This window comes from Neofelis nebulosa, chromosome 12, assembly GCF_028018385.1.
Source record: "Neofelis nebulosa isolate mNeoNeb1 chromosome 12, mNeoNeb1.pri, whole genome shotgun sequence".
In the NCBI taxonomy this organism is placed as follows: Eukaryota; Metazoa; Chordata; class Mammalia; order Carnivora; family Felidae; genus Neofelis; species Neofelis nebulosa.
In genome coordinates, this window is record NC_080793.1 from 39,772,343 (window position 1) to 39,799,620 (window position 27,278).

The 27,278-nt window shown below is 41.2% G+C and overlaps 1 long non-coding RNA gene across 1 annotated transcript in view; it reads left to right on the plus strand.

The window, feature by feature from the left end:
- Positions 1-25,256, plus strand: part of LOC131491788 (uncharacterized) — a 138,858-nt gene extending 113,602 nt beyond the window's left edge. The window contains exons 4-5 of the long non-coding RNA XR_009251641.1: positions 21,735-21,867; positions 24,940-25,256. This is a non-coding gene — a long non-coding RNA (uncharacterized LOC131491788). The remainder of the gene's footprint in view (positions 1-21,734; positions 21,868-24,939) is intronic.
- The last annotated feature ends 2,022 nt before the right edge of the window (positions 25,257-27,278 follow it).

Below are 27,278 nucleotides of genomic sequence, written 5' to 3' on the forward strand. Positions count from 1 at the left end.
CAGAGGAGTCCTCACAGTGAAAAGATCCAGACTTTTCTCTGCAATCAGAAGCATCTATATTTGAAAAATGTCATAGCCCATTGAAAAATAAATAGCACTAAAATTCTAAGAAATGTCCCCATCTTAGAATGTTCTAAGTGTGAAAGGAACTTGGTCCTATGGAAGTAGTAGTGGATGTTTGTTTTATATGCCAAGAGTTACTTCAGACATACAATTTGAATGAGATATGCTGCATTCTTATAGTTCTCAGTCTTCTGGTCACTGCTCGATGGCCAGAGCTAGACATTTGATCCAAGTGGAGCCAATCATACTACGTGTCCCACTGCCATACCCACTGATTTTTCTGGGAATGGGCTCTTGACCCAAGATGGATCAATTAGAACCCTTTCCTGGGATTGTTTTTTGGTCATGTGTGGTGACAAAGTTGGTTGGGTGCTGCTAATAGTCATGTTTCCAGTGACTTGGAGAAGACTAAGAGAAGAAAGCTGGCATACTGAGAGAGGCTGAGCTGAGAACTCAAGGGGATGTCCTAGTAGCAGTTTCTTCCTGGTTTTAGTTGACTTTCAGCCAGGAATGTCAACGATTCAGTCCTATAAGTTAAAAAAAATTCCATTTGTCACTTGCAACTAAAAGAATTATGAGTAATTCTGTTGTGGCATAAAAATGGTTAATTTCTTGAAAATAAGCTTCACATATTATTCATTTTAAACTCTCCAGTGTCTAGCGTCACTCAGTGATTTTCTCTGAGTAATCCCAGAGGAATATATTTTAAAATATAGATTTAGTCTCTATGATTCCAGGCCCCAAATGTATGTTGAATGTCTATATCCAGATCTATAAGGGAAAAACTACATAGTGAAATATCCTAGAGAATTTAGTATAATTCCAGGAAGCATTTTATATTTAAGAAATGCCTTCAGAATTCTAGATCTGGAATTACTATTGAGCAGGCAGGGTAAACCCTGAATAGGATCAGAGCCAAGCTAAGAGAACAGTTGAGAGCTAGAAAACTAGGAGCCTGACATTCTTCCAGACCAAGGAGGCAAGGAGATCATGGCATTTATAAGGGAACCAAATCCTAGGATGAGAACTCACCTAGGTCTGAAGGATTTTTAGCAGAGAGGAGGTTGGGGATGGAGGGGGAGTAGGAGCCACTGTCCAAGTAACCAGCTTCTGAGTTTCACTTTCTTCTTGGTCTCTTCTCACATTCATTTGTTTCTTTCCTTCATTCAGATGCTCTTCAAGTAACTATTATGTGCCAGGTGCTATTCCAGTGCTGCCACGATAGCTTCCTGGCTCCTCTTTTTATCCCTGATTGAGGGATGAGATTCTTTGAGGTTCCAGTGAGATGGTCTGAATGCGACAAGGGGTTGAGGAAGGGCAGGCAGTCATTTTGTGGTGGGGGAGGTGGAGCTGAGTGGGGAAGAGGTGAATCTGTCCAATGCAGCAGGACCCCGGCTACTAGCTGAGCCCTACACTAGGCCAGGGGTCCTTGGAAGGCAGAGTGCTCAGAGCAAGGCAAGGGTATGAGACATTATAGCATTTTGAAACTTTCAAGGACCTAAGGGGGAAAAATGTGTTCTCCTCTTAGCCTTGTTCTCCAGAGTGCATTTTTCTCCAGGACACAGTCTATGGAAATATTCTGCTTGTTTTCAGTTCGCCTTTTGTGTGAATCTGCTGATCTTCAGTGGACTCACAACCTCATAACTTAATCTTATTTGGTGATTTCCAAGCAAGTAAAGAAGATGAGGAGAGACTTGTGTGCAGTTATGTTTTCTACAACAAATCTCTAAAGAGCCTATCCAAAAGAAGTCCAATGAGTTTAAAGTGGATACACAGTAATAATGCAAAAGGTTTATTATCTTAAGCTATGAAAATAAAGCATAGTTCACTTATCAAGAGAAAACAACCTTTACCTGATTCACAAAGGAAACATAGATGCATAATGGACTACCACCACGATAGTCCTGTATTGGATATTATTATGTCCGACAGCCCTGCAGAAAAACCTGCCTTGGGGCACCTGGGTAGCTCAGTGGTTTAGACATCTGACTCTTGGTTTCAGCTCAGGTTATGATCTCACTGTTTGTGGGTTCAAGCCCTGCATCGGGCTCTGCACTGCCATTGCAGAACCTGTTTGGGATTCTCTCTCTCTCTCTCTCTCTCTCTCTCTCTCTCTCTCTCTCTCTGCCTCTCCTTTACATGTGTGCACTCTCTCTCTCAAAATAAATAAATAAACTTAAAAAAGAAAAAAAGTCAAACCTCAGTCTTATGGGTAGGTTTCTCTAAATTTAGACTGCAATTCTAGAAATGAGCTTCATTCAAGTGCTAAAGAGGTCTATGGCATTATTATGATGGTGTTATTTAATGGTAGAAAAAGAAAATTATAATAGAAAAATATTTATTGGTTTGAAATCAAGTATTTAGGTATAGAGAGACATTTTCTGGGACAAGACCTATGTTAAATTAGGTATTTAATAAATTAGATATCCAATATAGGTAATAAATAAGTTTACTTAATACAAAGAGATTTGTATTTAATACCAGTTAAGTATTTGTGGATACTCTATAGCAGTGGTCCTTAACTCTTAGGGTCATGTGTCCCTTTGGAGATATCTACACACATTGATGCAATTTTACATACAATTTCAGGACTTAACGAGTTTGCAGAACTCCTGTCATCCTCTAGGTCAAGAACCTTTGCTCTACAGGATCCTACAGTTTAAAACAGTTGTGAAATGTACTATAAAAGACTTAGTTTGGGATTCTGGTAATGGTAGACTAGTGTGTTGCCAACCAAATTTCCCTTTGAAAAAAAAATTATTTCCTTTGAACAAAAAAAGAGCATTTGAAGGCTTTGGAGAGGTATGAAGATAGCCAGGGCTGGACGAAATTCTGGATAGAAGGGAAACTCACTGAGATGAGCCTGATATTCTAAACTGCTTTTCTCTTCAAGGCATTTCTTCTTGATTCTGGAGCAGCAAGGACAGAGAGCTTGAGAAACCAAGCATCAAGGCACTTGTAAGGGGCAGAGAATTTGAGCAGAACTTTCATGAGTTTCTCATGGTGGTGGTGGGGTGGGGGATGAAAATGGGAGTTTAGGGCTACAGAGACCACAGTAAATCAAGAGGCCAAAATCCTGCAGGGAAATGAGACCATCTGAACCACTTCTCCCCTTGTATTCACTGATTGGAAAGTGGTAAAGTTCCTCAGTAGAGCTTTCTTACAGTGTTGCGGAGATGCAAATCGGATTTCAGGGTCTTCCAAGGAGAAGAGACCCTGATAAACAGTCCAAGATGCTAGCTGGGATCTTCAAGTACCATATCCATGGAGTAAGAACAAACCAGAAATGGATCAGGCTGTACAAAACTGCAGCGCAGTCCCGAGTTAAAGTGATCTACCCTAGTCTGTCTGCCAGAAGTGAAAGCCTTATCCAGAGGCTCTACAATTGTTTTTTACAGACAATATTTGGAATTAAATTTTAAAAGTACTGGACATACCCCTGACTAACTTCAGGGCTTGCTGCTTCGTCACTTTTTGTTCAAGACTATGAACCAAGAGGCTGGAAGTTCCTAACCTGCTTCCTGCTGTTACCCTGGTTACCTCTAGGGAACCTAACAAGCTTGCCTCTGTAGTGACTGGCCTTGTAACTGAAGCATAATGTAACCAATTCTCTAATTCTGAACTGTTTGAAATTTGATTCCACCAAAATGACATCATTTTGACATCAAAAATGACATCAATGAAACTGGGGCATTATGAAGGATTCCTGACAAAAAGAAAAATAGTTTTGATGGAAGACCCCTTGGTTATCAACTCATGCTTGAATCACATCCAAGCTTATACCCTCTCACTGCAGCATTATTATGGATTTTAGAACTCGGGACAAGTGCCGAAAACCTGTGGACATCCTGGTCCTAAACTCTTCTCCCTAAACTCTGGGGCCATGGCATCCTGTACTGCTTCTTGCTCTTTCTTTGCCTTCTATCTTGTCAAATGCACAAGTTATGTTATGATGATGTGATTAGTGACGCAGATATTATACACATTGACTCTTCTGTGAGAAAGCCAAGTGGGTGTCTCAGGTCATCCTGCGCAGGGTCTCCTTCACAGATGTTGTATTTCTGCTAGGACATTTGAGAAGTACAGAAACCTTCCTTTTGCTGACTTGCAAACAGCATACCCTTTGGCAAAACAGAGTGTCCACAGGTCCTTGACAAGGAGCTTTCAACAGCCTGGAGGTTTGAATGATTCCATTGCAGTTAGCAGGGGGCCCAGATGATGAAATCTCTACCCAAATGCCAAGACTCTCACACTCGAGGAAGCTTCAGGGAAAATGTATATACACTTGATCTTAGCCAAAAAGCCGAGAAGAGATTCAGGGAAAATCTATATAACATGGCATTTCTTGGGGCACCTGGGTGGTTCAGTCTGTTGAGCGTCTGACATCGGCTCAGGTCACGATCTCACAGCTTGTGGGTTTGAGCCCCACATCGAGCTCTGTGCTGACAGCTGCTGAAGCCTGCTTCAGATTCTCTGTCTCCCTCTCTCTCTGCCCCTCCCCCACTCATGTTCTGTCTGTCTCTCTCTCTCAAAAATAAATAAACATTAAAACATTAAAAAAATTTTTAATGTTTTCATTTATTTTTGAGACAGGGAGAGGCAGAGCATGAGCAGGGGAGGAGTGGAGAGAGAGGGAGACAGAGAATCTGAAGCAGGCTCCAGGCTCTGAGCTTTCAGCACAGAGCCCGACACGGGGCTCGAACTCATGGAGTGTGAGATCATGACCTGAGCTGAAGTCAGACGCTCAACCAACTGAGCCACCCAGGCGCCCCAAAAATTTTTTAAAAAAAGATTGTATCATAACAAATTGAATACAAAAGCAGGTATGAGAATACACCTGTGTTCTTTTAAAGTAGATATTAAAGAGATTACAAAAAAAATGTATGTCAATACCACCCTGGTGCCCACAACTTGGTTTTAAATACCATTTTCTAGGGGCACCTGGGTAGCTCAGTCAGTTGAGCGTCCAGCTTTGGCCCAGGTCATGATCTCGCAGCTCGTGAGTTCAAGCCCCACATCAGGCTCTGCACTGATGGCTGAGAGCATGGAACCTGCTTCAGATTCTGTGTCTCCCTCTCTCTCTGCTCCTTACCATTCTCTCTCTCTCTCAAAATTAAATATTAAAAAAATCAAAACAAAACAGAAGAAAACAAACAAAAAACCCAGCATTTCTTTTGCAGCCCCTAAAAGCAAGAGGAAAACCACCAATATTAATGGAGTTCTGGTTGGGTAAATTCCTGGCACTAGGAAGACTTAACCCATCATTTGACATCATAGACTTTTCTACACACAGAACATCACTCCAGTTATCTAGGTAGACTACTACACCCAAATTTTGTGTGCCTTGTCTAGTGGAAAGACAATATTTTATGGGTATATGTGTGGGTATTTAAAAGAAGAATTACAGCATTTGAAGTACCCAAATGAAGTACAGATCCTCACCCTGCTACGTGCATGTGCGCACGCGCGCGCTCACACACACACGCACACACACACACAGTTTGAACTCTCTGGGGATTCGGTTTCTCTCTCTGTTCTGTAGAAGAATAACTAGCTGTGTATGACAGGACAAGTATAGACTCCACAGCCAGACGAACCGGCACTGTGATTCAGTTACTTCCCTCAACTTGGCAAGTGACTTAACCTCTCCAAGCCTCCATTTCCTCATTGGTAAAATGGGGATAATTAGATCTACCTCACAAGATTGTTCCAAAGTTTAAATGTACAAAAGTAGATGGAACTGCTCCTGGTGCACAGTGGGAGTTGAGTCAACATAGCTGTTATGACTGTTGTTAGGTGGGCTGGCATACTCTTTGTCTCTCCATACTTTTGCCTTGGCCTGCAGAGTAGGCATTTTGCTGACAGACATCATGGGGAGAAGGCCCCTGCCTGTCTCTTCCCCCTCACTTTCCTCTTCTGGCAAGGGTGACTTACCGGATTGAAGAGACTCACAGAGGAAAAGTTTCTGCTGATCTTGACCCAATCTGTGAGGACTGCCTACCCAAGACCATGCAGATTCTCTTTTTCTGCTTCAACTTTACTTTTTGTAAACACACCTGGGTTAAGGGTAGCCCCAGAGCACTGTTTCTCAGCCTCACTTGCACACTGGGATTACCTGGGAGCTTTTAAGTATGTACTAGTGCCTGGTCTGACCTCAAGATTCCGAGGCAATCGGTATTGCCTAGGCCTCAGAGGTTTTAAAAGCTCACATAATTCTAACCTGCAGCCTGGTTGGATATCACTATTTTAGAGGCAGCCTAGAGACTTTTTCTCTCTGTGATTCTTTCCTGCAATCTGTGGGTGTTAGATGCTCTGTGACACTCCACACTGTAGGTTGGGGAAGTACCTATTCTGCAGACCCAGCTGTCTCACATCAGAACCCCACAAACAGACCTGGAAGTATGTAGTGGGAGGCATCTTCTTTAAACAGCTTTACTTTTAAATCCAGCTTGACCAGTATTAAAGCTGACACTATTCTTAAAAAAAATTTTTTTTAATGTTTATTTATTTATGAGAGAGAGATAGAGACAGAGTGCAAGGGGGGGGGGGGGCGGGGGCGGGGAGACAGAGAGAGAGGGAGACACAGAATCCAAAGCAGGCTTCAGGCTCTGAGCTGTCAGCACAGAACCCTATGTGGGGTTTGAACCCATGAGCCGTGAGATCATGGCCTGAGCCGAAATGGGATGCTTAACCCATTGAGCCACCCAGGCTCCCCAAAGCTGACACTCTTCTTGCCTTGCCTCTGTTCTCAATACCAGTGGGCCAGAGTATGATTAAATCATCTCCCTGATTTTCCACACTGCTTTTAATGATGGTAATATTAACCTATGCCCTTGGCACATGCATGTCTGTTTCAGTCTGTGGATTTGCTTTCTGCTCCATCCTTTCAAAGTTTTATACCGTAGCCTCTGGCATTTTCACCTGGTTCTTCATACCTCAAGATACCACTTGAAGGAAGAATTCCCTGGCTTATGGGTAGACTGGTGATGGATATCTAGATAACAGAGATTTTTACTTAAATTTGTCTGCAAGCCGTTTTCCAGCAGAGCAAATTCAGAATCTCTGATGACATGATGAAAATACCTTTAACAAGCCAAGCAGGTTATGATGTGTCATTGTGGGTGTACCTTTGATGTCCAACTGAAATAAAAGACTGGGCCTTTTATCAGTCCTGAAAACTTGAATCCCTGTTTGGACACCTTTAGTGTCAGCTTAGCATCTTGTCCCTATTTATCAGGAAGAGAGATGGCAGAGGACTAGTCCTAGGATTTCCAAAGGACTCAACACAGGGGCATTTAAATGCCATATGTCAATATCATCCTTGACTCCTGGGTCTCTGACCCATGTATTGACACTTGCTTTGCCGGGCTCTCTGAATGATTTTCTTTCCAGCAAGGGTTACTGGCCCTCTGCCTACAGACTATATAACAGTAGTTATAACTTTGCTTCTTGATCCATGTGTCCCTTCATGGGTCCCTGTGTGTTTTCAAGATGGGCAGCAAGCTAGAACAACACTCTGTTCCTAACTAGAAAGTTGTTGAAGGAGAGTTGTTCTGGGGAGGGGTGCTGGCAGGGAGTTGGGAAGGGGGCAATCATGACGGATGGCCTTTCAGCTCTGCAAGTGGGAAATGCTGCTACATGGCTGGACAAGAATGTCTTGGTTTTTCTGGATCCCCCAAAGGAAATAGAAGAACCCCACTGTAAGGAGGAGGTCATTCCTGTAGGATGGATTCCCTGCCCTAAGCTCTCCTCATCCTGTTCTGTTGAATTCCTAAGTTCTGTTGGGCTGTGAAGACGTAACTTGGATTCATAAAGTAAACTTGTCTGAATATGTGCCTTGGCATGGAGAAAAGGTAGAGGAACTTTGTCTCTAAGTACCATGAAGTGGTCTTCTCTATCCATGAGTTAATAAGGTAATTATCAAAGTATGGTCCTTTGGATCAGTAGCATCAACATCACCAAGAACTTGTTAGAAATTCAAATTATCAGGTCCAATCCCAGAGCTACTAAATCAGAAATTATAGGTGTGAGGCTCAGTAATTTGTGTTTTGCAAAGCCCTCCAGGTGATTCTGATGTACTTACTCTATAAGGTGAGAACCACTGGTCTAATTAAAAACACAGATGGAGGGGCGCCTGGGTGGCTCAGTCGGTTAAGCGTCCGACTTCGGCTCAGGTCACGATCTCGCGGTATGTGAGTTCGAGCCCCGCGTCGGGCTCTGTGCTGACTGCTTAGAGCCTGGAGCCCGTTTCAGATTCTGTGTCTCCCTCTCTCTCTGACCCTCCCCGTTCATGCTCTGTCTCTCTCTGTCTCAAAAATAAATAAATGTTAAAAAAAAAAAAACACAGATGGAATGTGATTTATCTGCTAGGTGGTTCACTGTCCAGGTGAGTGATGATTGGTTAATAAAGTTGAAAAATTCCTATCCCTTAGAAGCCAGAAAAAGGAGCTGGAGAACAGGAAGTTCTTGCATCTTCCCTAAGAATGTTTCTAGCAGTTCTGTTGGCCCAGATCCCTTAAGGAATCAGTTCTAAGAAGACTGTTCCAATCCCCTTTTCCGGATAGAGATACTAGGACCTTCCTGAGGCTTATCGAACCTGGGGACGTGTGATTTTCTGACCTAGAGTTTGCCTAGGGGAATGGACTCTCTGCCATCTTGGAGGAATCATGTAGCTGGGTAAGGCTCGATTGAGACTATCATGAAATGAGTGGTCCCAGGAGGTCCACTTTTCCTGAAGGTTTCATGTAGCAGAAAGAGCATGAGATTTGGAGCTAACACATCTGGATTCACACCTAGGATCGGCTGCCTACTAGCTGTGGGAACTTGTATTTAATCTCTCTGAGTCTCACTTTTCTTATCTGTGAGATGAAGATAATAATAATCCTTCCTAAGATTTTTGTGAGGATTAAATAAGATAATGGGGGTGTCTGGCTGGCTCATTTGATGGAACTTGCAACTTTTGATCTCAGGGTTGAAAGTTAGAGCCCCACGTTGGGTGTAGAGATTATTTAAATCTTTTTAAAAATACGATAATGGAAGTAAAATGACTATATATAAAATGCCTTGTGCCAGTAGGGTTCTCAGTAAATGCTAGGTTGTTTTGTTAGTAACTATCCCTCCAAACTTCCAGGACTTTACTGTGGAGGTAACCTGGGAAGGCCTGTGATAAAGGAACCATTAGCAAGACCCCACAAACCCTCCACATCTCTGTACTCTTACCTGTATGGTTCTTGACATGTGGTTTATCAACCAATTATAGTCTAAAGATGGGAGGTCTCCACAAAATTTCCTGTCTTATTCCTAGAGCAGAGTCTATTTTGTCCAAGGCTGCTATGATTGTAGACATAATTGATAATCAGATTAACCCCTTGCATAGGAATTTATCTCCCCCAAAAAACCTTTTTAGAATTAGAGTTGGTGACCATCTGAAGATAGCTTCATTGAGTGTTACTCTTTTTATCTGTTTCAGATGGTTCTTAAGTTTTGATGGTTGAAATAGTTCAACTATCTCATTATCCAAAGCAGTGGTTCTCAACTGGGGGAAATATCTAGAGACATTTTGGGTTGTCACAGCGGAGGAGGGGCCTCTATTAATATCAGATGGATAGAGGCCAGAGATGCTGATCCTACAGTGCACAGGTACATGCCTGTCTAAATGCCTGGGTACACTATCTCCGCATGGGATGGGAATAGAACCCCCAAGAATGTAATTCTCTTGTCTAAGGGATAACTCCACAGAATTCCAAGAATGACCCCATTGATGCCTCTGAGGCTATCTTATTGTTATGGGTTGAGCTGTGACCCTCAAAGAGATATGTTGAAGTCCTAACTACCAGTACCTCAGAATATGACCTTATTTGCAAATAAGATCTTTCTAGAAGTAATCACGTTAGAATAAGGTCATTTGGGTGAGCTGTAATCCAGTATGACTAGAGTCCTTATAACAAGGGGAAATTTGTACACAGAAATAGACATGCACATAGGGTGAATGTCATGTGATGATGAAGGCAGAGATCATGATAATGCAACTATAAGCCAAAAAACACCAAAGATTGACGACAAACCACCAGAAGCCAGGAGAGGGAATAGATTTTTCCCTCCTGGCTCTTGGGAGGAAACACCCTGCTGTTACCTTAAACTTGGACATTTAGTCTCTAAAACTGTGAAGAAATACATTTTTGTTGTTTTTTAAGCTAACCTGTTTGTGGTACTTTGTTACAGCAGTGCTAAAAAATGAATACACTTGTGAAACAAACTGTGAGGCTGCTAACCATCACTACCACACCCCTATCCCTGAGCTGTCCTCCCTGTGGTCCACACAGACAGAACTCCTATCAGTGGTACCCATCACTGGTCCTGAAGTAGTTCGGATCTCACTGCTGTAGCTGTTGCCATCTGAAAAGGATCCAGGCCAAGGCCGTGCTGAGCTGCTCCAGAAGCATAGCCTTAGTTGGCAAATAGGCTACACCACAACTGCTTCAGAAATTACTGCTGGTGCTTTAGCAATGGCCAACCTGCCCTCCCACACCTTACAGCTGCCAGTGCCTTCCCCCTCAGCTGTCTTTCTTGATGCTGTTGCCAAAGGCTGTCCCTGGCTCAGCAACCCCTCCTCACTGTGCCAGGCTCTCTCAGGAGTTTCACCACCACCCAAAGACCCATAGATTTCAAGCTTACTTGCTACATTCCCCACCCCCTGCTGTTAGGACAAACCCTCTTCTTTATGGGGGATGGGTTATAGCCCCACATGCTTAGCAAGCAGAGGCTGGGTCTTCTGGGTTTACAGCTCTGTATTTGAGATTGCAGATATTACTATTGGAATTAATATAGAGGAGCAGACCCAAGGAGAGCCCCACGTGTTACCAGTTATAGCTACATAGAAATATTAACAGGCTTAATTTGGGGGGCACTGGCTATATGCTAAGCACTTAATGTATATGATTTAATTTAATTCATATGATATGATAATGTATATGATTTAATTTAATTCACAAAAAAAAAAAAACCACAGGAAAAGAATTACTATTCCCATTTGTTGGTGAGGAAATGGGATCAGAGAACTTAACTTGTCCAGAGTTATACAGTAAATAGAAGAGTTAAAATTCAAACTGAAGTATGGCTGACTCCAATGCCTACCTTCTTCCCGGGTTAGGTTATTGATACTCACACAGGCCTCCTGCTGGAAGCACTAAGCTATAATATAATGACCATAATTTTTCTCTTTCCAATAATTCTGGGGCAGTTAATACACCCATATACCCTTGCTAGGTGGACAGGAGAGCACCATGATCCATTTAAGGCAAAAGGATCTCACAAGTGTGCAAACTTTATGGTGAATGCTGGAGATTATCGGGAGACTAACCTCTTTCCCATTTTGTATGCTAACAATTCTAGAAATAGACACTTTTTTAGTGTCTTAACTTAAAGTATAATATCAGATGTATTGTCCAAGATAAAGGGCTTCTAATCCATCACATTGGAGAACACAGCTTGGACTTGGGGCAGAGTGAAACTTACTACTACTTCCCTTCCACCTCAGCCTAGACCTGAGGACTCATTTGACAGAAAGGATGAATCTACGCAGAGAACTCCAGGTCCACATACCCTGCCAGGTGCCTGAAGGGAGCCTACTTCATATCTTGTCAAATGCAAGAGAAAGAGAGAGCATCCCAGAAAAAGGGAAGAGCAGAGTGGGGGAGGCAAGCTGGAAACCTGGAGCCAGAGAACAGAGATGCACTTGGTTGCTTCCTGGATGCAGATCAGAAGCACAGGTACCCACTGTGCATGGGCTCAGAGCAAGTCTGAAACAGAGAAAACAAGAAGGCAAAGGCCCCCACTGTTCTCATTCTACATCAGGGCCCCACTCTCTGGGGAATGTGAACCAGTTGAAGTCAGGATATCCCCATTTCATCAATCAGATAAGTGACTTTCCCATATGGAAGAACTAGAGTAAGGAGGGAGAGAACTGGTGGTATTTGCTCCAAAATGGCTTCCTTTGGGGGAAGATCCTTTACCTGGGAACAAGAGAAAAAGAGAGTAGAATTCTCATCAGTACTAACAGTATTCATCCTGTTGGGAATACTTTATATACTTGAGGGGAGACTCAATAGGGGGATAGTGGTGAGAGCAGGGGATCTGAGGTCACCAGCTATCTCAAACTCTCAGCAGGTTGTGTTCTTCCATCCTCAGGGCTTGGAGCTCTCTAAGTCCCACAGGACCCTGCCTGCAGGGTGAGGCCATTCTGTCATTATCTGCCTTCCCGTTATAGTGCTTGTATAGTCTAGATCAGTGGACTCCAAACTGTCTTTTTTTTTTTTTTTGGAGGATTTTTTTCTCAAACAGTTGTGATTTGCGAATGAGATGTGAACATTGGATAAAAGAAGAAATTCCATAGTTGATATGGACCTATTTGATATGTTTCAAAATGTCAGAAAAGTCTGGATCCACCTGAGGACACTTCCAATGTCAAAGGCAGGTACTGAATAGCACAGGATGTGAGATGTCCACAAGAAGAATGATTAGATGTGTTTCCTTCACATTGGAAACAAAGCTTGTGCTTGCTGTTTTAAATCTCTTTTCTCTCTTGGTTCCTTGTTGCTTAAAAGATTGGGGATTATTATAGTTATGCAGGGAGAGTTGGACTGGGAGCTGAGAATGGCCGTTAAATGATGTGTTTTGCTTTTTAAAATGGGAGGTTGAACTACAACATAATTGTGTATTGTGGAGGGAGGCTTAACTTGTATAACTTTTTGTAATTTTGTTTGGTTGAACTGAGTTTGGATTACTTGCCCTCATTATGCTGGCAAGCTCTCATGTTATTTCCTAAGACTATAAGCCAGTTTGGCCTCTGCTATTCTGAGTCTTCCCTTAGTTCTCTTTAACCTCCTGGGGAGCTTAATATATGTTACTAGAAACTATCCTGATCCCACATGTCTTTTCAGAGTCTGAAATGGACTGTTGTATTGAATCCTACCAGAAATAGGCAACAGGGTCAAATACAGAGGGAAGGAGGTCACCTGGTATTCCTTCAATACCTAGCAAGCAGATTATTTATGCCAAACAATACCCTTCACCCTAACATCCTACACTCTTCACTCAGTGCTGTGAGGAAAGTAATCAGATTTTATCAGATAAAAGTTAAGAGACAAAAAGCAAAGCATATAATCTGAGTTGAGATAAATATGACTTATGTTGTAAAGTCTAATCAGAAGAATTATGTAAAAAATAAAATTTACAGGGGCACCTGGATGGCTCAGTTGGTTAAGTGTCTGACTTTGGTTCAGGTCATGATCTTGCCATTCCGGAGTCTGAACCCCGAGACAGGCTCTGTGCTGATAGCTGAGAGCCTGGAGCATGTTTCAGATTCTGTGTCTCCCTCTCTCTCTGCCCCTCCCCTGCTCTCACTGTCTCTCTCTCTCTCAAAAATAAATAAACATTAAAAAAATAAAATGAAATGAAATTTACGTTTTTAAACTTAATATGTGCACCTAGAAAACCAGTCTCTTCCCACATTTTCCATACTTGCATCCCTTCACTACCCTTTATTCTAGGAATCCAACTGCTGTATTTAGACTAAAATGCTCAAATATTCTGCTAAATGAAGCCAAAGCTGCTCTGTCAGAAACATCACATTAAAATGTGTTCTGAAATCACGTGGAGATGTTCTGAGAACAACTTTCATTTTGTGAGCTATGAAACCAGCCCTGGGTCTCATGAAGACTGAGCCGCCCTTACAGTTCTTAAAGGAGCCAGGGAAGCCAGAGGAGGACAGTGGAAGAGGCCAACCATAGCTGAGCCTGGAGTAGAAAAAAGAGAATAAAAATAGATTTTTTTTTTAGCTCCAACTTTCTTTCTTTATTGTTTTCACATTTCAAAGTCATTCATGATTCAAAATTCTAAAGGTACAAAAAAAAAAAAAAAAAAAAAAAAGACAGTGAGGTCTCTCTTCTTTCCTTGTCTCTCACCTACCAGGTTTCCCTACAAGCAACAGTGTTAAGATTTTCTTGGGAAAATATGCAGATGTATGGGTTTTTTTTTAAGATTTCTTTCTTTCTTTTTCTTTTCTTTTCTTTTTTTTTTTAGTGTTTATTTATTTTGCGAGAGAGAGAGTGCTAGCAGGAAAGAAGGGCAGAGAGAGTGCTTAGCATGGACCCGATATGGGGCTCCATCCCACAACTGTGAAATTATGACCTGAGCCAAAATCAAGAATCAAGAGCTTAACCCACCAAGCCACCCAGGTGCCCCTGCAGATGTATTTTATGTATATGCCAGCACCTACTGCGTTCTCCCCTCTAACCTTTTTCTCTACATAGAGTTTACTATACATACTATGATAAATGATATCTCACTATAGTTTATATTGAATCTCTTATTATGGAGGAGGTTGATTGTGTTTTCTGATGTTTTAAGAGATGTATATTTCCTTCCCCGTGGAGTGATCATATCCTTTGTTTATTTTTTCTATTGCAGTTTTAGTCTTTTTTTTTTTTTTTTTTGATCGGTTGGAGCTCATCTACACTAGGGAATTGACTCTTCCTCTGTCAAACTTTTTTCCCAGTTTGATGGGTTTTGCCATGTAGAATCTTCAATTTTTTTTTTTTTTGTAGTCAAATTTTTCATTCATTTCTTTTATGGCTTTTGGGTTTTTATGATAGTCAGGTCTTTCTCACTCTAAGATTATAAAACAATTATTCCATAATTCCTTTCAGTGCTTTTATGATTTCATTTGTTACACTTAAATCTTTTGCCCATTAGGAACATTTGGAATTTATTCTGGCATAAAATGTTAAGTATGGATCCAACTTTATTTTTGTCTTAATGGCTACTCAGTGTCCCAATTCTGTATAGTGCATGACTCACATTTTCCCCACTGATTTCAGGTGCGTGTCCTGCATATTTGTTCCATTTCTGGGCTTTTTACTCTGTTCCACTATTATCTGCTGATGTGGTCATGTGCCAGTATCAACTTGGTTTTTTTTTAAAATTTTTTAATTTTATTTATCTATTTATTTTTAAATTTACATCCAAATTAGCATATAGTACAACAATGATTTCAGGAGTCGGTTCCTTAATGCCCCTTACCCATTTAGCCCATCCCCCCTCTGACACCCCTTCCTGTCACCCTATGTTTGTTCTCCATATTTATGAGTCTCTTCTGTTTTGTCCCCCTCCCTGTTTTTATATTATTTTTGTTTCCCTTCCCTTATGTTCATCTGTTTTGTCTCTTAAAGTCCTCACATGAGTGAAGTCATATGATTTTTGTCTTTCTCTGACTAATTTCATTTAGCATAATACCCTCCAGTTCCATCCCCATGGTTGCAAATGGCAATATTTCATTCTTTTTGATTGCCGAGTAATACTCCATTGTATACATATATGTATATACCACATCTTCTTTATCCATTCATCCATCGATGGACATTTGAGCTCTTTCCAGACTTTGGCTATTGTTGATAGTGTTGCTATAAACTTGGGGGTGCATGTGTCCCTTCAAAACAGCATAGCTGTATCCCTTGGATAAATACCTAATAGTGCAATTGCTGGGTCGTAGGGTAGTTCTATTTTTAGTTTTTTGAGGAACCTCCATACTGTTTTCCAGAGTGGCTGCTGCCACCAACAATGCAAAAGAGATCCTCTTTCTCCTCATCCTTGCCAGCATCTGTTGTTGCCTGAGTTGTTAATGTTAGCCATTCTGACAGGCGTAATGTGGTATCTCATTGTGGTTTTGATTTGCATTTTCCTGATGATGAGTGATGGTGAGCATTTTTTCATGTGTCGGTTGGTCATCTGCATGTCTTCTTTGGAGAAGTGTCTATTCATGTCTTTTGCCCATTTCTTCACTGGATTATTTGTTTTTTGGGTGTTGAGTTTGATAAGTTCCTTATGGATTTTGGATACAAACCCTTTATCTGATATGTCATTTGCAAATATTTTCTCCCATTCTGTCAGTTGCCTTCTAGTTTTGTGATTGCTTCCTTCACTGTGCAGAAGCTTTTTATTTTGATGAGGTCCCAGTAGTTCATTATTTGGTTTTGTTTCCCTTGCCTCTGGAGACGTGTTGAGTAAGAAGTTGCTGCGGCCAAGATCAAAGAGGTTTTTGCCTGCTTTCTCCTCGAGGATTTTGATGACTTCCTGTCTTACATTTAGGTCTTTCATCCATTTTGAGTTTATTTTTGTGTATGGTGTAAGAAAGTGGTCCAGGTTCATTCTCCTGCATGTTGCTGTCCAGTTTTCCCAGCACCACTTGCTGAAGAGACTGTCTTCATTCCATTGGATATTCTTTCCTACTTTGTCAAAGATTAGTTGGCCATACGTTTGTGGGTTCAACATAGTTTTAATTATTTTATCTTTATAATATGTTTTGACATGTGATGGTGACAACCCCTATTTCTTCTTTATCTCATCATTGTTTTTGTTTGTTCTTCCATATGAACATTAGAATAATCTTTGCTAGTTAAAAAAAGCCGATGGTATTTTTATTCATATTTCCTTTTTTAATGAATATAATTTATTGTCAAATTGGCTTTCATACAACACCCAGTGCTCATCCCAACAAGTGCCCTCCTCAATGCCCATCACCCATTTTTCCCTCACCCCCACCCACCCATCCACCCTCAGTTTGTTCTCTGTATTTAAGAGTCTCTTGTGGCTTGCCTCCCTCCCTCTCTGTTTGTAACTATTTTACCCCTTCTCTTCCCCCATGGTCTTCTGTTAAGTTTCTCAAGGTCCACATATGAGTGAAAACATATGATTCTGTCCTTCTCTGACTGCCTTATTTCACTCAACATAATACCTTCCAGTTCCGTCCACGTTGCTATAAATGGCATGGTTTCATTCTTTCTCATGCCAAGTAGTAGTCCATTGTATATATTCATATTTCATTAAATAACTCAGGGAGAGCCAAAATATTTTAATATAGTCTTAGTATTATGTTATTAGGAAGGAAAGAGCTTGAAAAAGAAGAGGAAGAGAATATATTATTCCTTTGCTGAATATATCCATAGATGAAATAAAAAGAAATATATAATGGGGATTTTGTTGTAGGATAGCCTTTCCAAAAGCATGTATCAAAGACTCTTGTAATAGCAATAGAAGAAATGTTAAAAGAAGTGATTCTGTGTTAAAAATGTTTGATAGGGGCACCTTGGTGACTCAGTCGGTTAAGTGTTCGACTTAGGCTCAGGTCATGATCTCACGGCTCATGAGTTCGAGCCCCGCATTGGGCTCTGGGCTGACAGCTCAGAGCCTGGAGCCTTTCTGTGTCCCTCTCTTGCTCTGCCTCTGCCCCACTCATGCTCTGTCTCCCTCTCTCAAGAATAAATAAACATTAAAAAAAAGTTTGATAAACATTATTCACTTTATTGCCCCTTAGAGATTTATAATAAACAATAGCCAATAAAGCCTATGAGAGAGACAAGTTGTGCCTGAGGGGAGGGAAGATGCAGACCTCTACTTTTTAAATGATAAATATTGTTTGTAAAAAAAAAAAAACAGACAATGAGAATCTGGCAGTAAGATGCCTATTTTCTTGTTTTCCATATTGCTTCCAAAACTTGTAGTTCTTTCTCCAAAAAATTCCTCTTGTTAGAGTAGAAGAGAGCCAAAGCATAAGAGACTCTTAAAAACAGAACAAACTGAGGGTTGATGGGGGGTGGGAGATGGGTATTGAGGAGGTCACCTTTTGGGATGAGCACTGGGTGTTGTATGGAAACCAATTTGACAATAAACTTCATATATTGAAAATAAATAAATAAATAAATAAATACCTCTTAATATTCTACAATATGCTCATAAAAACCCAGTTTAGAGAACTTCAGGGCCAGTTGTAGATATTTAAAAGAAAATTTTTTCATATAAGGTCCTTTCCAATGTTGATGTTCTTTGATTCTAAGCATCAGTAAGGTAATGATCTGGGATAATAATCTTTAGGAAATTATTTCTGTATCCTCACATTTATCTCCACAGAGACAACAGGTGATCAAATATCCTTTCTCCCTCTTCCACTATTGGACTTCTATGTGAAATCACCAAAGTGGGGAAAATTGCATGTTTTATGTCATCCTTCTAGTCACCGATTCATTCATGCATTTGGCACTTATTGAGTACCTGTTATGTGTTGGGCCCTGCCTAGTCCCTTTTCATGAGTGAGAGGGGCCTCTATACCAGGCTCCTGAAGCTGAGCCTCTGGACCTTTCTTCCCTCATCACCTCCTCCTCATGTTCACTTTGAGGTGTATGATTCTAACAGTAATTGCCCTGAAAATGATATTGTTCTGTATGGGAAAGTTCTAATCCTGAGCCTCTGGCAGAATTCTCTGCATTCCTGAAAATGACTGTGACATAACTGAGTCTGACTCCAGGCAGGATGAGGCAGCAGAGAAAAAAGAGAGGAATTCTTGCAAGTGATAGGGACTCAATTTAAAACACAGATGTTTCTGCGATACCATTTGCAGATAGAAATGGTACAAAGGTAACTTAGGAAAAGCACAGAAAAAGAGTATGGGCTCCTATTTAAATGCCATTTAGAAATCATCTTCGTGGTAATCTTCCTGTATTATGAAGTGTCTTTGAAATAAGTACAGGAAAACAAGTAGAGACGGTATCGTGCACAGGCAAAGCATCCAACTTGACTAACTGCGTGACTCAGCACCAAAAGTCCTTTGAGCCCTAAGATAGGCTGGAATAACACCCTTTGCCAAAGACATCAGATCCTGCAGTGGTCAACATTGACTGGGTTGCGAGATTCGTTTGTGGTTTTCATGTGGTTCCATGTTTTTGATATAAAACTATAAATGGCCCCCTGTAGGGTGCGAAAAATTCAAAGACATATTCCAGGCATCTTAATAGAAGTACTAAAAAGCACCAGGGTTTGCTTTCAACTCCTAAAGCATGTCTAAGAGTGTGTGTGAGAGACTACCAGCCCCTCACCCCCCATGATGAGTGAACCAGTCTTTGCTAAGGGCGTGGCAGAAACCAGCACATTTAGCCAGTCAGATTTGGTTGGTGAGCCTCTTCCTTTTCTTCTGCTAAAATGGACATTTAAGTATGTGTTCTGCTCTCCTGATTCCACAGTTAACAAAATTTTGGAGGTCCGTTGATGCAGTTCTTCCTACAGAAGATATATGGCTTTTTAATATAGAATTTATATATGATTAAATGCTTCTGTATCTACTAAGTTCAATCCTAGAAACAGAAAGTTTGGGTTGCCTTAGAGCAAATGCCAGATGGGATCATAAGTGAGCCTTGTGTGTGTCCACAAGCATTTTCCTGGTGTCCTCGTGGCTATAATTTCTGAGAAACCAATGCATTTCCCATGCTATAGTGCTATAGTGACAAAAGGTGAAACGCTGAAAGATCTATACCTCCAGAGGCTCATGCAAGGCAAGGGGCCTTAGAGATAATCTACTGTAGTGCTTTTCAAACTGTGTTCCATAGAACCTTCAGTTCTGGGTATTTGCTGCAATTCTTTAATTCAGAAGTGACAGAAACACAATTCAAATTGTCTGGAAAAATCCAGGGTTAATATTAGCAACAGACATGCCTGGATTCAGATGCTCAAATAATGTTATCAACATTATTTGCTTTTTTCATTCTTGTCTCTTAGTTTCACCTTCCCTCTGTTTTACAGTTTCATTCTCAGACTCCTCTTAAGCAACAAAGATGGCTAGCAAGAGCTTTAGGCTTTTATTCTATTGGCTGAGCAACACCAGAACAAAGACGATCTTCCTTCCTGATATTTTCAGTAAGAAGTCTTACAATTGGGTCTCATTGACCCTGAATGGGTCATGTGCTCCTTTTCAAACCAATCGTGGTGACTCTTCTTGGGAAGGTCTGGGTCACATTGCCATCTTTAGAACACTGGGGTCAGTTCTGTGTGAACCAAATGGACTGGGAGAGTGGTGGTGAAGGGGAGGAGGTTGAGGTTCTTCAGAAAAGGGATAGACTCTAGAAGAGATTCTAGAAGATTAAAAATATCAAAAGAGATGGCAGCTGGGTGGGGGGGAGAGGAGAGAAAAGTGGGGAGGTCTCCAGTCCTCTTATACCTGCTTCAAAAAGAGCATTTCTATTTTTTTTCCTTCCCCACCAGCTTTATTGAAATATAATTGGCATATAACATTGTGTAAATTAAAGGTGTACCATATGTTGATTTACTTACATATTGTAAATGATTACCACCACAGTTTTAGCCAACACCTCTATCACATCACATAAATACCATTTGTGTGTGTGTGTGTGTGTGTGTGTTAAGAACATTTAAGATCTATTCTCTTAGCCATTTTCAAGTATATAGTACAGTATTATTAACTATAATCACCATGCATTAGATGCATTAGATCCCCAGAACTTATTTATCTTGTAACTGGAAGTTTATACTCTTTGTCTGTCTCCCCAGTTCCCCCACTGACCCTTCTCTCCTCCTCAGCCCCTGGTAACCACCATTCTAGTCTCAGTTTCTATTAGTTTGTTTTTTTCAGATTCCACATATAAATGATACCATTCAGTATTTATCTTTCTCTGTCTGACTTACTTTTCTTAGCATGCTGCTTTCAAGGTTCATCCATGTTGTCAAAAAAGGCAGCATTTCCTTCTTTCTTATGGTTGAATAAAAGTCCACTGTATATGCATACAACATCTTATTTATCCATTTATCTGTTGACATATACTTAGGTTATTTCCATATCTTGGGTATTCGAATAGTGCTGCAATTAACATGGGAATGCAGCTATCTCTTCAAGAGCTTGTCTTCATTTCCATTGGATATATACCCAAAAGTGGGATTGTTGGATCATATGGTAGTATTGCTTTTGAGTTTTTTTTTTTTTTTTTTTTTTACGAGAGAGAGAGAGAGAGAGAGAGAGAGAGAGAGAGAGAGAGAATCTTAAGCAGGCTCCATGCTCAGCACAGAGCCCAACATGGGTCTTGATCCGACAACCCTGGGGGATCATGACCTGAGCGAAAATCAAGAGTCAGATGCTTAACCAACTGAGCCATCCAGGTGCCCCTACTTTTGAGTTTTTGAGGAATCTCCATACTGTTTCCTATAGTGGCTGTATTGATTTACATTACCACCAATAGTGCACCAGGGTTCCCTCTTCTCCACACCTGTCTTCTCCCCACCCCAAATGTGTTTTACATACTGGGATTCTGCATTAGATATAATTTGAATAAAATTATTTGTAATTTTCTGCTAAGCCAGAATGTTTAGAAACCATAACTTAGTGAAATGTTCTCAGCTTGTGAATCGTCTCAGAGATGTTGCTGTATGTCTTCTCACAGTCACAGTTAGTTGGTGGGAAAACTTTGATGCCATTATGTTAGATATATTTAGCCAACCAACATATTTTGAAGACCTATTGTGTGTAGGGTCTTGCTCAAGGCACTGCATAGAAATACAAAAATGAATATCTCATAGAGTTTATAATAATTTAGGGAAGATATGACAAAGAGAATTCACAGGGAAAAATGTGTGGCAGTCTGTATTTTCCAAAAATGTCTACACCAATAATTCAGGTCCCACATTCTCTTCCAGAATTTTGCCACATCTCATCAAGGGGTAGAGTCTCTTCCCCAATCTCTGAATCTGGGCAAGCTTGTGAGGCTCCAACAAATTGAAAGCGGCAGGTTGAAGCTAGGTTAGAAAAGGCAATACAGTTCACACCTGGCTTTCTCTCACAGGATGTTCAGCTTTGGAAACCAGCCACCTTTCTGTGAGAAAACCTGAACCATCTGACACAGAGAGACCACATGGAGAGGCCATGTGGAAAGGAACTGAACCTCAAGCTGAGTGCCAGCATCAACTGCCAGACACGTGAGTGAATGAGCCTTCAGATGAATCCAACCCCTGGCTTCAAGTCTTTTATCTACAGCCTAATATGCTGTGAAACAGAGAGAACCCATCCCTGCTGTATCCCATCCAAATTCCTGACCCATAGAGTCTGTGAGTGAGATAAATGGTTGCTTTATGCCAGTGAAAGTGGAACAGAGTAATTCTGTCTGGATCTTTATGGAAATATAATGAAGTGTAGGAGCGATTGTTGTGAACTGGTCAGAGTGGTTTTTTCCCACCCCCTTCCTCATGTAACAAACCAATCTCCTTGGTCTCACTGACCATAATACTCCATTCCCTTGAACTTTGAGATTAAGGCAGGGGTTAAGCATATGACCCAAATAGGGGCAATCAGGGACCTTTCTGGGTTGATAAATGGATAATGATAGAGACAGGTATCTCATATTCCTGGAGTTATTGGGCTGGGAGGGAGGTGTAGAATAAACTATACAGGTAGAATGAAGATTGTAGCTGCATTAAGTCCCTATTAAGCCCTGGTTCCTATGGCAATCCCTTTGAACATGTAGACCATGCCAGTATTTTTCCCAAATGTTCAAACCAATAATTTTCCTTTTCTTGTCTGTTGGATTTCTATCCCTTCCCTCCAAGAATTCTGCCTAATTTAAAAGGCTTTATGGAGGATATAGCATTGGAATTTTGTCTTGACATTCTGAAATGGGGAAAGGCTTTAGAAGGGGAGGCAATGTCCATGGAGAAAGGAGAACAGCAGCTAAAAGTACTGACTCTTCAGTCACCAGGTCATGTGTCCAAATACAGCCCTACCCCCTTACCCATTTGGAGAACTTGGACTTTACCTAGTCAAGCGCAGGATTCTCGCTTGTGAAATAAAGTAATACCTAAGGCATGGAATTATTGTTAGGATTAAGTGTCACCCATAACCAATATTGGCTCCGTGTCTGGTGCATGTTAAGGTTTAGTTGTGGCCACTGTGCCAGAGTGGCATGGAGTGTGGATGAGGATCAGCTCATGGCAGGAGTTTGGCTGAGATAAAGCTGGAGCAAGGGGCTGGAGCTGGTCTGTTAGGTGGGCAAGCAGGAGCAATGGACATTTTACTAACAGAAATGATTAGAGATGTGAATACATGCACCTCCCACATAGAAATCACATTTTGATAACAGGAATTCCCTCAATATAGCATTAGCAGTATAGCTTCATGAGTATACATAATATATTTGGATGCAATTGTAAGATTGGTTCCCAAAGCCTGTAGACCTAGATGTCAGATGTTCCTCATTCTCTGCACCTACAAGGACAGTCTGCTTTCATTCCCTAAAGATTTTGACCTGAATGCATGTATTGGGTTTTTTTTTTAATTACCACAAAGAATGGATTCATACACTTATCAATGATGAGCAAATGTAGACTTTATTATAGATTTATGTTGTGGACACTATCAATGTTGTATCAGATCTCCTCAGTTCCTCTTTTACAATTTTGTGCTCTGCCTTCCCTACCCCTTTAGGGCTTCTTGCATGCAACACCTTGTGCAATTCTTCCTCAGTGGACACTGTCTCCAGAAGTGCTTGGGAATTTATCCCTTCCTCTACCCCACCCTTAACCAATAACTGACAGGTGCAGGTGTGTGAGAGCCCAGCTCCCTTACAACCAGTGGGGACAACACTGAGCTGTACTTAGACTCCAGAGTTCCCCTGTGGAGTCAGGCTGCTGGATTTTGCCTGGATCATATTTTAGCTTGACTTTTCCCTCTTCCCTGTCTCATTTTCTCTATTCCCTTCTTCATCTCCCTTGGGAGCACCTCCTTAATAAGCCCCTTGCACAGGAATCCTAGCCTCAGGGTCTGCTTCTGGGAAACTGTTTTCTAGGGTAAATGGAGGGAGGAGTTTATCATGTACATGCTATAGCAAATAACTTCAAAATCCCCCTAAGACACCTCACCTCTCCTGCTCTGCTAAGAAGTACATTTTTCCTTCTTTCCTTTCTTGCTTAGGAAGCTTGGCTTTCTTGGCTCGCACCTCTCTCCCTGAACCCTCCACCCCCAGTTTCAAATTCTCACCTCTTTATTTTGTAGAGCAATTCTACCCCAACAATCAACCAAAGTTCTTTACGAAACCACCAGGGTGTAACAATATTAGAACCCTGAGATCAGCAAAACCCTCTCTCCTTAGAAAGCAATTTAGAGAACATCTCTTATCATTAGAACATGCCTCTTGGGGTCTCAACCTTTCCTCCAAGTGACTTACTAACATATCAAATCCTATGCTCCCCCTGAGAGGAACTATTATTATCAGCTGGGCTAATAACATTTTGCCCACTGGTGTTACGTATCTATCTGTGGTGTGTGTGTGTGTGTGTGTGTGTGTGTGTGTGTGTGTGTATCTCAACAGAACTGTATAAGCATTGTCTTACTAGTCTGGGACAAATATTTCCAAGCATTTGATTTCTCCACACTAATATATATATATATATATATATATATATATATATATATATATATGGATGATCAGAGAGGCAAGTAAGCAAGCCTTTTGTGGGGAGGATGGGGGAGAAAAGCTTTATGAGAAGGAAAATGTGGACTGGACAGAAGGGGCTGGCATGCAATTTTCAAAAGTTCTTTTGTCCCCAGACACTGAAGTTTGGATGTGCATGGCTTCCCTTACTATGCAGGCCTGTTTGTTTTCACTGCCCCAGAAGTTCTGCTCAAGCAACTTGATCTACACCTACTGCAGCATGTTTCTAAGACCTTTCACAGGAAGCTGCTGGCTGCTGGTGCAAACTAATGAGTCTTTTCCAACACAAAGCCTCCAGTTGAGATTATGAAGTAATTTATTAGGCTTCTACTGCAGTGAGCACACACAGTTCCTGCTCGGAATGGACTAATTAAAAACTTCCCTACCATGTACGATTTCAATTGTGTTGAAAAAAAAAATGAACAATACCTCTGGTAATTTTTCAAGGAAAGGAAATGATAATATTTTTAAAAGAAAATTATGGAAGCCTTGCATTGCTTAAGTAGACAAAACCGGCATCTGTGGGTGTTGGTGTGTAACTCAGAGCATGATTGTCTTTATGCAGAATAGATCCAGTTTCCCACCTTTAACTCTGCTGTGATGTTTTCCCTGAGTTCAACTGATACAAAGGTAAGAGTCAATATTATTAATTGTAGGGAGGAACTGGGTTTCAAGGTAATTTTATTTGGGGGTGATACTCAGGAACCCTGGTAGCCCTAGTCGCTCCAAGTTCAGAAGTCTCTCTCTTTTAATAGCCAAATATCCATCATCTGAGTCCCTAATATTCTACCAGGTAAGCATCTCCAGGGTGCCATAGGAATTTCTCAGGAACCCTGAAACATTTCGTAATTTACCCTGGTTGTTGCTTGTCACCTTGGACTGACATCTGACCTTGAACTGTGGCCACTTTCTGTGTCAAAACTCAGACTGTTATAAACAATCTGTGGACTGTTTTACTCCAACAAAAACATTAAATAAAAATTTCACCAAGCCTCAAGCATGCCTGTTCAAATTTGCCCAGTGAGCAACACTGGAACCCCTAAGAGCCTAATGCAGCCCATTCCAAACCTGTTTCGAACCATACCTGTGTCTCAATAATTCTAAACAAGAAAAGTAGCCAGTCTGAAGAGAGACTGTACAATCCACTTTTGAACTAATCAGAAATTTGAAAAAACTTCCCTGTCTCCATATTGTACCTGTCCCTTTCACTTTCAGCTTGCAGGAGACTCACTGACTTTTCTTAAGGAATGTGATTCTTCTTTACCTGGTGGGTAATACTCTCTGTCTCTATTTTAGACTATTTTGGAGGTCTTTGTGTTTATTCTATGACAGTAGACATTGGCCACTATATTAATTCCCCCAGAGTTCAGTTAAGATGGGGCTGTGACATTTCACAAAACTTTATAGGAGACTAGGGGTGATAGAATGATACAGGGAGTTAGGGATGCCTTAACAATGGATAGATACCACAGGAAAAAAACAACAACTGGACACCATAGGCATCTTTTATCAAGTCCTTTGGCCATGTTCTCCTACAGGGATCCCTTCCTGGTTATCTCTGCCCTTACAACCAGCCTGTGCCCGTGCTGCTAAGCCAGTTTGCATCCCTACAAAATGAGTGCTCTTGCCTAGTTCCTGCCTATATGATCCAGATCCCTACTCCACTGACTCAGGGAAACACCCCATTTCATCCTCACTCTCAGTTTATGGCCAGTATCTCAGTAGCATGATAATCTGGGGGATGCCTCTTCATAAGACTACCACTTATTATTTTCATGTAGAACAGGTTAGATCCACATTGTCTCTGGAAGCTCTCCCATTGCAATTGAGGATAACAGCTCACTTTTGCATAAAGGATCATTAAAGTTTTCCAGAAATAAAGGAATAGTGTGCCCTCATGGATAAATCTAAACTTTCATCTTTAAAGGATGAGAAACATTGTTGATGGTTTAAAAAAACAAAAACCCATACTTCTCTCTCCCTCCCTCCCCTTTGGAGTCTACTTGAGAGCATCTCCTTTATACTTAGAAAGAGACATTTGCTTCTAGTGTTTGCCAGGCTCAGTACCCAGAACCAAGCAGGCAGGGAGAACTAAGGCACAATCCCTGCTCTCAAGAAGCTCATGGCTTACTAGAGGATTTACAGTGACAATGGTGGGATAAGAATAGACACTGCAGGTGTATGATGCAGAGACAAAAAGGAGAGGAGAGTCAGGAAAGGATTCCAGGAAAAGGTGGCACAATATGGATTTTAAATCACAAACAAGAATTTACCAGATGGATGAAGTGGGAGAAGAATCAGGCAGAGGAAACAAGAGCAAAGATATAGTGGCAAGAGCTAATATGCAATATGGAGATGAGTAAAGATGGATGAATCCAAAACAGAGATTAAATGCAGGGAGAATGGGAGAAAATGCAAGGTTAGATCCCTCCTGGATGTTACTCCTTAAGGGATGAGGAAACTTGGAAGTATTTGGTGGGGGAGACAGGTGGAGGCTGACATGATCAGATTGGTGTATTAGAAAAATCATGCAGAGGTTTTTTCACTTGAGGCCAAGATACCAGTCAGAGAAATAGTGTGGGTGAGGGTTGCTGGGACCTCAGTGGCGACTGTGGGAATGAAAGGGAAAAAGAGTTGTGAGGACTCTTTTGGTAGTTCAAATGTAGGAGATGTTGTCTTATTTAAGGTGGAAGGTGAAGGAAAAGGAGTCCAGTTGGACAGTGATGTTTCTGAGGGACCAATGCTGGTGCCACCTGCTGAGACTGGAAGTACATGGAGGAAAACTGGTTTGTTGGTAAGGGAAGTGAGGGGGAAGTGAGGAGAGGTCAGCAGTTGTCAAATGTTGAATTCTGGTTTGGGGACATCATGAATCTGATTTCTTGCCAGACTTCTAAAGATGATTGG